This window comes from Chlorocebus sabaeus, chromosome 8 (assembly GCF_047675955.1).
Source record: "Chlorocebus sabaeus isolate Y175 chromosome 8, mChlSab1.0.hap1, whole genome shotgun sequence".
NCBI lineage: Eukaryota > Metazoa > Chordata > Mammalia > Primates > Cercopithecidae > Chlorocebus > Chlorocebus sabaeus.
In genome coordinates, this window is record NC_132911.1 from 148868915 (window position 1) to 148881129 (window position 12215).

Sequence of the window (12215 nt, forward strand, 5' to 3'; positions counted from 1 at the left end):
TGTAGGATATCAAGTCAGGTTTTAGGTGTGAGTAACTCAGCTGACTTTTTGTTGGCTGTATTAAGAGAGATTAAACCACAGAAGAGACCACAAACCACCCCCGCCCCGTATGTCACAAACACACAAATACCTGTGTGTGTGTGTGTGTGTGTGTGTGTGTGTGTGTGTGTGTAGCCAGCCCCTTCCCTGGTCAGGACCCTCCCTGACTTTTTTCTCCTTTCCTCTCAGGAGCTAAGCTTCTGATGCCTCCTTCAGCAGCATTCCCTGAGCTGACCATTTTGTTCCCACACAATGCCCCTGCCTGGCCCAGCCTACACTCATGTCCTTCATGACTATCACCTGCCAGTTCTTGGACTCATATTTACTACTCCCTGCAGGGCACTCAGGGAGCCGGCCATCACCTCTGCCACTCACCGCATGCTCCTAGACTCTCTGCTCCCTCTGGTCCCGGGACTCAGCCCAGCCTCTACAACCCACCCTGCTTCCTCTCCTTGAGGCTCCTCAGGGCCCTCCATCCTTCCCCAGGGACAATAAGTGGGCCTCACTCCTTCTGGAAAAATTGTTGCAACTAAAAGAATTTATTTATATAAACTTAGGGGTGCAAGTGCAGTTTTGATACATGGATATATTGCACAGTGAAGTGTAGGCTTTTAGTGTAGCCATCACCCAAATAGTGTATACCATATCCATGAAGGAATTTCTCATCCATCGTCCCCCTCCCATCTGCGCACCCTTCTGAGTCTCCAATGTCTATTATTCCACACTCTGTGTTATCATATTTTATTTTTTCAGTTTATTTTTATTGTAGATTGGCATTATAATTTTCTATATTTATGGAATACAAAGTGAGGTCGTAATATATACCATATGCATATAATCATTGTATATATATTGCATAGGTATACACATAGACAATATGGGATGATTAAATCAAGCTAATTAATATATCCATCATCTCAAATACTTGCTTTTTCATGATGGGAACACTTAAAAACTCCTCTTTTAGCAATTTTCAAATATACAATATATTATTAACTACAAATACCATTATGTACAATAGACCCCTTGAACATACTCCTTCTATCTAACTGAAATTTTGTATTATTAGACTCACATCTCCCCCATCATCCCCCACCCAGTCCCTAGTAACTGCTATTTTCTACCTTCTGCTTCTATGAGTTAAACTGTTTTAGATTCCACATGTGAATGAGGCCATGCAATGTTTGTCCTCCTTGTGCCTGGCTTATTTCATGTAGCACAATTTTATTCCAGGTTCATCCAATTGTTTCAAATGATAGAATTTCCTTCTTATGGCTGAATAATGTTCCATTATATATATAATATATATTACATATAAAATACATCTTATATATTATATATATAATACATACATGCCACATTTTCTTGATCAATTTATCTGTTGATGGACACTTGGGTTGATTCTATATTTTGGTTATTGTGAATAATACTGCAATAAACGCAGATACAGATATCTCCTCAACATACCGATTTCCTTGATTGCTGGATCATACGATAATCCTATTTTTAGTTTTTTGAGGAATTTCTATAGTGTTTTTAATAATAGCTATAGTAATTTATATCCCCACCAACAGTGTAGAAAAATTCCATTTACTTTATATCTTCTCCAACATCTCTTTGAAAATAACCATTCAAACAGCTATAAAGTGATATCTCATTGTTGTCTTAATTTGCATTTATCTGATGATTAGCGAGGTTTAGCATTTTTTCACGTTCTTGGCCTTTTGTATGTCTTCTTTTGAGAAACATTGATTCAAGTCCTTTTCCCACTTTTAAATTGGGTTATCCTGTACTTTTGAGGTCATATCCAATGTTGTGGAGTTTTCCCCTATGTTTTCTTCTAATAGTTTTATAGGTTCAGATCTTATAATTAAGTCTTTAACCCATTTGGAGTTAATTTTGATATATGATGTGAGACAGGGGTCTAAATTTTTTTTTTTGCATATGGATATTCAGATATCCTAATAGCCTTTATTAAAGGGACTAGTTTTTTTTAAAAATTATGTGTTCTTGGCACCTTTGTCCAAAATAAATTGACTATAAAATTGTGGATTTATTTCTGGGCTCTCTTCTGTTCCATTGGTCTACATGTCTATTTTTATGCCAGGACCATGGTGAATTACCATCATTTTGTAATATAGTTTGAAATCAATTATTGGGATGCCTTCAGCTTGGTTCTATTTGCTCAAGATTGCCTTGGATTTTGTCTTTTGTGATTCCATATACATTTTAGGATATTTTTTCTATTTCTGTGAAAAAAAGACATTTCTCCCATGAAGCCATTAGTCTTGGGCCTTTTTTTTTTTGGATGGAAGATTTTTTTTTATTACTGATTCAATTTCCTCACTCATTATTGGCCTACTCAGATTTTCTATTTTTTCATTATTCTGTCTTGGATGGTTGTGTGTTCAGGAATTTATCCATTTTTTCTAGGTTATTCAATTTTTAGCATACAATTTTTTATAACAGTCTCTCATGATTCTTTGTATTTCTGTGGTATCAATTGTAATGTCTCCTTTTTCATCCCTGATTTTATTTATTTTAGTCTTCTCTCTTTTTTTTATAGTTTGTCTTGCTAAAGGTATGTTGATTTTGTTTATGTCTTCAAAAAAACTAAGCCTTTGTTTCATTGGCCTTTTGTATTTTTAGTCTCTATTTTACTTATTTCTGCTCTAATAGCAATTATTTCTTTTCTGCTGCTAATTTTGGATTTAGTTTTTTGTATTTTTCTAGTTCCTTAGGGTGCATATTAGGTTGTTTATTTGTGGTCTTTCTTCTTTTTTTAATGTAGGTTTTTTGTTTGTTTGTTTGTTTGAGTCAGTCTCCCTCTGTTGTCCAGGCTGGAGTGCAGTGGCGGGATCTCGGCTCACTGCAACCTCTGCCTTCCAGGATTCTCCTGTCTCAGCCTTCCAAATAGCTGGGATTACAGGCGTGTGCCACCATGCCCAGCTAATTTTTGTACTTTTAGTAGAGATAGGGTTTTGCCATGTTGGCTGTGCTGGTCTCAGACTCCTGGCCCCAGGTGATCCATCTGCCTCTGTCTCCCAAACTGCTACAATTATAGGCGTGAGCCACCACACATGGCTAATATACATGTTTGCTGCTGTAAATTTCCCTCTTAGAACTGCTTAGAACTGCATCTCAGAGGTTTTGGTATGTTGTGTTTTCAATTTTACCTGTTTTAAGACAGTTTAAATTTGCTCTTTTAATTTTTTAATTGATCCATTGGTTGTTGAGGAGCATGCTGTTTAATTTCCATGTATTTATAAAGTTTACAAATTTCCTTCTAGTTTTATACCATCGTGGTTAGAAAATATACTTGAAATGATTTAGATCTTAAATTTGTTAAAGCTTTGTTTTGTGACCTAACATGATCTGTGCAGGAAACTGTTCCATGTGCTATTGAGACAGACGTGTATTCTGCAGATTTTGTCATGTTTGTTTGCTTGTTTTTGAGACAGAATCTTGCTTTGTAGTCCAGGGTGGAGTGCAGTGGTGCGATCTCGGCTCGCTGCAACCTCCACCTTTCAAGTTCAAGCGATTCTCGTGCCTCAGCCACCCGAGTAACTGAGATTACAGGAGTCACCACCACGCCCAGCAGATTTTTGTATTTTTAGTAGAGACGGGGTTTCGCCATGTTGGCCAGGGTGGTCTCTAACTCCTGGGCTCTGTGATCCGCCTGCCTCAGCCTCCCAAAGTGCTGGGATTATAGGCGTGCACCACCGCGCCGGCCTTGAGCAGCATGTTCTGTAAATGTCTGATAGGTTCATTTAGTCTAGCGTGTGGTTTAGATCTGATGTTTCTTTGTTTATATCCTGTCTGATGATCTGGTCATTGCTAAGGGCGTGAGGCTGAAGTCTCCCGCTATTGAGACTGACGGGAAGTGCTGGGAAGGGAAGAGCGTGGTCCCTTTAAATGATAGGGAAGGGGAAGGGAAGCACCGGAAGAGGAGGGCGTGGCTAGGGCTCCACCCCCAGGGATCGAGGTGTGGACAGGCCTTTCCCGCCCAAACGTTGCATTTCCCAAGACCACCCTGGCCGGCCACGCCCCCATCCTGTGCCTATAAAAACCTCCCAGCCCTGGCGAGCAGACACACAGGCGGGCTGGACGTCTGGAGAAGCTGGCACCTAAGGCCGACGACCAGGCAAAGCACCACGATGCAGAGTTTTGCGGGGCAGTTGGAGACGAGCCCAGGATGCTGAGCGGCCTGACTCCAGGGGAAAACCTTCCCACTCCATGTTGAGCTGGTTAACACAAGCCGCCTATATAGACTGCAAAACTAAAAGAACACCCTGTAACACACGTCCGCTGCGGCTTCCGGAGCGGTGAACACTGACCCCTAGACCCTGCCTGGGCTCGGAGCCCCACAGCCTGCCCGTCTGTATGCGCCCCCAGAGATGTGAACAGCGGGGCACCGAAGGAGTGAGCCGCAAGCCCTGCTTTGGGGACAAGGGAACTTTTCCCGTTTCACTATTATTGTATTGTGGTGCCGTATTATTTTATTGCCATCTCTTTTTAAATCTAATAATCGTTTATATATTTGCTTCAATGTTGGGTATACATGTATTTATTATTGTTATATCTTGTTGAATTGACCTCTTTATTTTTATATAATGACTTTGTCTCTTTTTACAAAAGTCTAACTTATCTTACCTGAACTTAGCTACTCCAATTCTTGTTTCCCACTTAGGTGGAATATTATTTTCCATTCCTTCATTTTTCATTTATATGTGTCCTTACAGGTGATGTGAGTTTTTTGTGGGCAGCATATAGTTGGATCTTCAAAAAAAAAAAAAAAATTCCCTTCAGCCACTCTGTGTCTTTTAATTGAAGCATTTAATCCATTTATATTCAAGGTTATTACTGAAAGGTAAGAACTTATCCCAGTCATTTTGTTAATTTCTGGTTGTTTTATAGATCCTTTGTTTCTTTTTATTAGTTCCATTTGTGATTTGTTGGTTTTCTCTAGTGATAAGCTTTGATTCCTTTTACTTTTCATTTGTGTATCTTTTGTAATTTTTTCTTTGTGGTTACTCTGGGATTTATATAAAAACTTAAACTTTTAAACTGATACCAACTTAACTTTTGTGACAAACGAATACTCTAGACTTTTCCTCTCTCACAATTGATAATCTTGTTGCTTCAATTTAGATCTTTCTATACTGTGTGTCCCTTAACAACTTATAGTTATCACTGATCGTTTTGACGTTTTATACTGGAGATCTGAAAGATTATATACCTCCATTTCAGTAATGTAGTATTCTGCATTTAATTATTAATTTATGTCTACCAGTGAGGATAATACCTTCGTATGTTTTCATGTCAGTAGTTATTGTCCGTTCACTTCCAGGTGAAGCACTTTATTTGTATTTTTTATTTTTGAGATGGAGTCTCGCTCTGTTGCCCAGGCTGGAGTGCAGTGGCACGATCTCAGCTCACTGCAAGCTCCGCCTCCTGGGTTCATGCCATTCTCCTGCCTCAGCCTCCCGAGTAGCTGGGACTACAGGCGCCCGCCACCTCGCCCGGCTAATTTTTTGTATTTTTAGTAGAGATGGGGTTTCACCGTGTTAGTCAGGATGGTCTCGACCTCGTGATCCGCCTGCCTTGCCCTCCCAGAGTGCTGGGATTACAGGCGTGAGCCACTGTGCCAGGCCGATGAAACACTTTCTTAAATGTTTCTTGTAAGGCCAGTCTTGTGGTGATGAATTCTCTCTGCTTTTGCTTATCTGGGAAATACTTTCTTTCTGAGGTGTATCTCTGCTGGGTCTATTATTCTTAGCTAACATTTTTCTTTTAGCACTTGGAATAAATCATCCCTTTCCCTCCTATTCTGCAATATTTCTGCTAAGAAATGCGCTAACAATCTATTATAGCTTTCCTTGTGTGTAATTTGTTACTTTTCTCTTGCTGATTTTAGAACTCTCTTTGTTGTTGATTTCTGACAGTTTGAATATAATATACCTCAAAGATGACCATTTAGATTGAATCTATAAAGGGTCCTTTAAGATTTATGGATCTAGTCGTTCATATCTCTTCCAAGGCTTGGGCAGATTTCAGCTATTATTTTGTTAAATAAGCTTTCTGTGCCTTTCACCATCTCTTCTTCCTCTAGAACTCTCATAATGCAAAAGTTTCTTTGCTTAATAGTCATTTAAGTCCTGTAGGCTTTCTTTGTTCTTTTTCGTTTTTTTCCTCTTTCATTCCTCTGACTAGGTTACTTCAAAAGACCTGTCTTTGAGTTTATAAATTCTTTCTTCTGTTTGATATAGCCTGTTGTGAAGCTCTCAGTTGCATGTTTTTGGTCATTGAATTCTTCAGTTCCAAGATTTCTATTTGGTTCTTTATGATTTCTATCTCTGTTGAATTTACTATTCAGGTCATAGCTTATTTTTTCATTTTGTTGTCTGTCTGTATTCTGTTGCTTCTCACTGCATTTCTTAAGATCATTATTTTGAATTCCTTTTCAGGCAATTCATAACTTTCCATTTCTTTGGGGTCAGTTACTGGAGAATTATTGTCCTCTTTCATTGACTTCATGTTTCCTTTTTCATGTTTCTTGTGTCGCTGCATTAATACCTGTGGATCTGGTGCAATGGTTGCCTCCTCTGATATTATAGAGTGGCTTTTGCAGGGAAAGTTTCGCCTGCAGATACATCTTAGAGTGTCATTTGGGTAGGGTTCATGGGCTTTGGTTTTGAATGGACACAGTAGTCTGTCTGCAGTTTTTCAGCTGTAGTGGTCTAGGCTGCAGAAGTTTGTGCAGCTGGCCTGCCAGATCTGAATGGGGATCACCTGGGAGTTGTGTGCCTCACCAGTAAGTGCAGGGGCCAAGCTGCCTGTGATTGGAATCTCTTGGAAGCAACACCTGGCTGGTGAGTGTGCTGGTGGTACACTCCTATTTTGCAAAAATTAGTTCTCTTGATGGTGTTACGTAACTCTTGTAGTCTTTCTTCATTTTTATGCTTTTTCTTTTTGCTCTTCCGACTGGATAATTTTAAAAATTTCTGTCTTTGAGCTCATCAGTTCTTTATTTGCCCTGATTGAGCCTGCTGTTGAAGTTTTCTGTGACTTTTTTTTAGTTCAATCATTGTATTCTTAATCTCTAGGATTTATATTTGGTTTCTTAAAAATTGTTTCTATTCATTCACAGGAATTAACCTTCACTATTTAGTTTAGCCTGTGATTCTAGATGGGCCAACTGGTAGTGACCACAGGCAGGCAGAGCTTGCTGTTGAGTTCTCTGTCTGGGTGGGCTGATGCTTTTTCTCTGAGGTCGAGTGGGGCTGCTGGCTGGGCTCTGCAATTATGTGGAACTGCTGACTGGGCACTGCAGTTACCACTAATGAGGCCAGGTCACAGCATATATTCCCTGGCCAAGCAGTTTTGCTATTTGAGTTCTGCAGTTGGACAGGACTGCAGGATGGACCCAAAAGCGAGGCAGAATGTTGCTCAGGATGAACTAGACTAGAGGCTGTGCTCGGTAAAAATGGATGATACGGGCTTGCTCTCCAGCTTTGGGGTGAACTCTGGGGTTGGTTCAGACTGCTATGTGGTCTCCTGTGTTGGGCAGGTCCAGCCCCTGTGCTCTGCAAAAATATGTGCTGGCAGGCTATCTCCCTGCTTGGGCAGAGCCTTGGGTGGGCTTTGTATCTGGGTCAAGTGTCTGTTTGGCCTCTCATGTCAAGTACATGTGGCCCTTGTGCTTTGCCTAAACGCACTGTGGTGGGAATTTTCATGCCCGAGTATGGCCTTGGCATGGGCTGTGAGGCTGGTCATGGAGGCTGGCCATCTAGGTACTCAAGCCAGTTTGAACAACTTCTGGGAGAAACTAGCTGAGGTTTGTGGGTGGATCCTGCCATTGGCTGGCACTTCTGACTGGGCACCACCACTGGCAGGAACACAGAGCTATCCCAACAATCCATGTTATCATCACTGTGACCTCTGCTTCACTTCTTTGTTTCCACCTGACCCAAGACAGTCTAGTCTTGCCTATACTTTCAATGTTCCCCATGAGGAAGGGCCACAGTGGTAGGCTTCCTGGGAAGCATTTTAGAATGCTAGGGAAGCTGGATGTCCACCTCTGGCCTTCTTCTCACTGTAGAAATTACGCATCAAAATGAATCTTCTCTGTGTGGTGCTGTGTGGACTTGGGGGAGGGGAAGGAGCAAAGTGGTCAAAGCGAGACCATACCTCTTACCCTTCTAATGTGGTTTTTATTTGGCCCTATGGTCCACATGGGTGTCTCAGGCTCGCTCCCAAGTTTTGGAGTTTCACAGAGGTGTTCTTGTCTGTGGATGGTTTCTAGTTGAACTTTCTGTTGGGGAGGAAGTGAAGCATGGGACTTCCTGTTCTGCCATCTTGCTGATACCCCCCTCTGGCCTAACTTCTGATTTGGGACCTATGACACAGCTCCCTACCCACTACCCTAAGGGGAAAACTCAGAGGAAGGCCCCAGGAGGCAGGGTCCTTAGAGCCTCCAATAGCTTGTTTCTACAGAGATTTGACCCTGGCACTATCCTGGGTCTCAGTAACAGACACCAGGACCTGTGTTCCTGTCTATAGCTGCTTTGATTTGTTTTATTCACCTTTTTGTAATGAAAAGCAACATGGTGGTTGGAATTTTTGAGGGGAGAGGTTCATTATATTGGCACTCATTGATTCCATTTTGGCTACCATTATTATGTAGTATTAACTTTTTCACTTACTGTTTCTTGTTCATAATATTTGTCCTTATTTACTTTGGGAGGTATAGTGAATGACATCCTTCAGTTATGATTAAAGATAATTGTTCTAATATTGGAAGTGAGGGATTTTTTAAAAGCCTTGTTTCATTACTATTTGATGTGTGCTAACACTAGTTGAATCTCTGAAACTGTTTCACATTTCCTGATTTCAGCTGCCAATATAATGAACTGAGACTCAGATGAATCATGTTTTTCATTAAACTTTTCATTTTGAGATAATTGTACGCTTAAAGCTGCTTTTTAAGTGAAACTAGTTTGCATTTTCTAGAGTTTTATTGTAAATTGAGTCAGACAATATCTTGGGAGGGAGTCTGTCTCTTTTTACTTGGAGTAATTTAAAAAACTGTTTTTTAAAAAAAATTTTACTTTAAGTTCTGGGATACATGTGCTGAACATGCAGGTTTGTTACATAGGTATACATGTGCCATGGTGGTTTGCTGCACCTAGCAACCCATCATCTAGGTTTTAAGCCCAGCATCCATTAGATATTTGCCCTAATGCTCTCCCTTCCCTTTCCTCCTCCATCCCCCGAAAGGCCCCGGTGTGTGATGTTCCCCTCCCTGTGTCCATGTGTTCTCATTGTTCAACTCCCACTTATGAGTGAGAACATGCAGTGTTTGGTTCCTGTGTTAGTTTGCTGAAGATGATGGTTTCCAACTTCATCCATATCCCTGCAAAGGACATTAATTCATTCCTTTTTATGGCTGCCATGTTTTCTTTATTCAGTCTATCATTGATGGACATTTTGGTTGGTTCCAAGTCTTTGTTATTGTAAATAGTGCTGCAGTAAACATACATGTTCATGTGTCTTTATAGTAGAATAATTTATAATCCTTTGGGTATATACTCAGTAATGGGATTGCTAGGTCAAAAGGTATTTCTAGTTCTAGATCCTTGAGGAATCACCACACTATCTCACATAATGGTTGAATTAATTTACACTCCCACCAACAGTGTAAAAGCGTTCCTATTTCCCCAGATCCTCTTTAGCATCTGTTGTTTCCTGACTTTTTAATGATCGCCATTCTAACTGGCATGAGATGGCATCTCATTGTGGTGTTGATTTGCATTTTTCTAATGACCAGTGATGATGAACTCTTTTTCATATATGTGTTGGCTGCATAAATGTCTTCTTTTTGCCCACTTTTTGATGGGGTTGTTTTTTTTTTTCCCTTGTAAATTTGTTTAAGTTCCTTGTAGATTCTGCGTATTAGGTCTTTGTCAGAAGGATAGATGGCAAAAATTCTCTCCCGTTCTGTAGGTTGCCTGTTCACTCTGATGATAGTTTCTTTTGCTATGCAGAAGCTCTTTAGTTTAATTAGATCTCATTTGTCAATTCTGGCTTTTGTTGTAATTGCTTTTGGTGTTTTAGCCATAAAGTCTTTGCCCAGGCCTTTGTCCTGAATGATATTGCCTAGGTTTTCTTCTAGGGTTTTTAAGGTTTTAGGTTTTAAGTTTAAGTCTTTAATCCATCTTGAGTTAATTTTTGTATAAGATGTAAGCAAGGGGTCCAGTTTTTGTTTTCGAATATAGATAGCCAGTTTTCCTAGAACCATTTATTAAATAGGGAATCCTTTCCCTATTGCTTGTTTTTGTCAGAGTTGTCAAAGATCAGATGTTTGTAGATGTGTGTTTTTTTCTGGGGCATCTGTTCTGTTCCATTGGTCTATATATCTGTTTTGGTACCAGTACCATGCTGTTTTTGTTACTGTAACCTTGTAGTACAGTTTGAAGTCAGGTAATGCAATGCTTCCAACTTTGTTCTTTTTGCTTAGGATTGCCTTGGCCATACAGGCTCTTATTAGGTTCCATATGAAATTTAAAGTAGTTGTTTCTAGTTCTGTGAGGAAAGTCAATGGTAGCTTGATGGGAGTAGCACTGAATCTATAAATTACTTTGGGCAGTATGGCCATTTCATGATATTGATTCTTCCTGTCCATGAGCATGGAATGTTTTTTCCATTTGTTTTTGTCCTCTCTTATTTCCTTGAGCAGTGGTTTGTAGTTCTCCTTGAAGAGGTCCTTCATGTCCCTGGTAAGTTGTATTCCTAGGTATTTTATTTTCTTTGTAGCAGTTTTGAATGATAGTTCACTCTTGATTTGGCTCTCTGCTTATTTTTGGTGTATAGGAATGCTGGTGAATTGTTTTTTTTTAAAATTATACTTTAAGTTCTGGGCTACATGTGCAGAACGTGCAGTTTTGTTACATGGGTATACATATGGGTATGCCATGGTGGTTTGCTGCACCTATCAACCCGTCACCTACATTAAGTATTACTCCTAATGTCATCCCTCCCTTAGCCCCCCACCCCCCAACAGGTCCCGGTGTGTGATGTTCCCCTCCCTATTCCATGTGTTCTCATTGTTCAACTTCCACTTATGAGTGAGAACATGCAGTGTTTGGTTTCTGTTCTTCTGATAGTGTGCTGAGAATGATGGTTTCCAGCTTCATCCATGTCTCTGCAAAGGACATGAACTCATTCTTTTTTATGGCTGCATAGTATTCCATGGTGTATATGTGCCACATTTCCTTTATCCAGTCTATTATTGATGGACGTTTGGGTTGATTCCAAGTCTTTGCTATTGTGAATAGTGCTGCAATAAACATACATGTGCATGTGTCTTTATAGTAGAATGATTTATAATCTTTGGGTATATACCGAGTAATGGGATTGCTGGGTCAAATGGTATTTCTAGTTCTAGATCCTTGAGGAATCACCATACTCTCTTCCACAATGGTTGAACTAATTAACACTCTCACCAACAATGTAAAAATGTTTCTGTTTCTCCACATCCTCTCCAGCATCTGTTGTTTCCTGACTTTTTAATGATCGCCATTCTAACTGGCATGAGATAGTATCTCATTGTGGTTTTGGTACGTATTTCTCTAATGACCAGTGATAAGCAGTTTTTCATATGTCTGTTGGCTGCATAAAAGTCTTCTTTTCAGACGTGTCTGTTCCTATTCTTTGCCCACTTTTTGATGGGGTTGTTTGTTTTCTTCTTGTAAGTTTGTTTAAGTTCTTTGTAGATTCTGGATATTAGCCCTTTGTCAGATGGATAGATTGCAAAATTTTTCTCCCATTCTGTAGGTTGCCTGTTCACTCTGATGATAGTTTCTTTTGCTGTGCAGAAGCTTTTTAGTGTAATTAGATCCCATTTGTCAATTTTGTTTTTGTTTTTGTTTGTTTTTTTAATTGTATTTTAAATTCTAGGGTACATGTGCACAACATGTAGGTTTGTTACATAGGTATACATGTGCCATGGTGGTTTGCTGCACCCAACAACTCGTCATTTACATAGGTATTTCTCCTAATGCTATCCATCTCCCAGCTCCCTACCCCCCGACAGGCCCCAGTGTGTGATGTTCCCCGCCCTGTGTCCAAGTGTTCTCATTGTTCAATTCCCACCTATGAGTGAGAATATGTGGTGT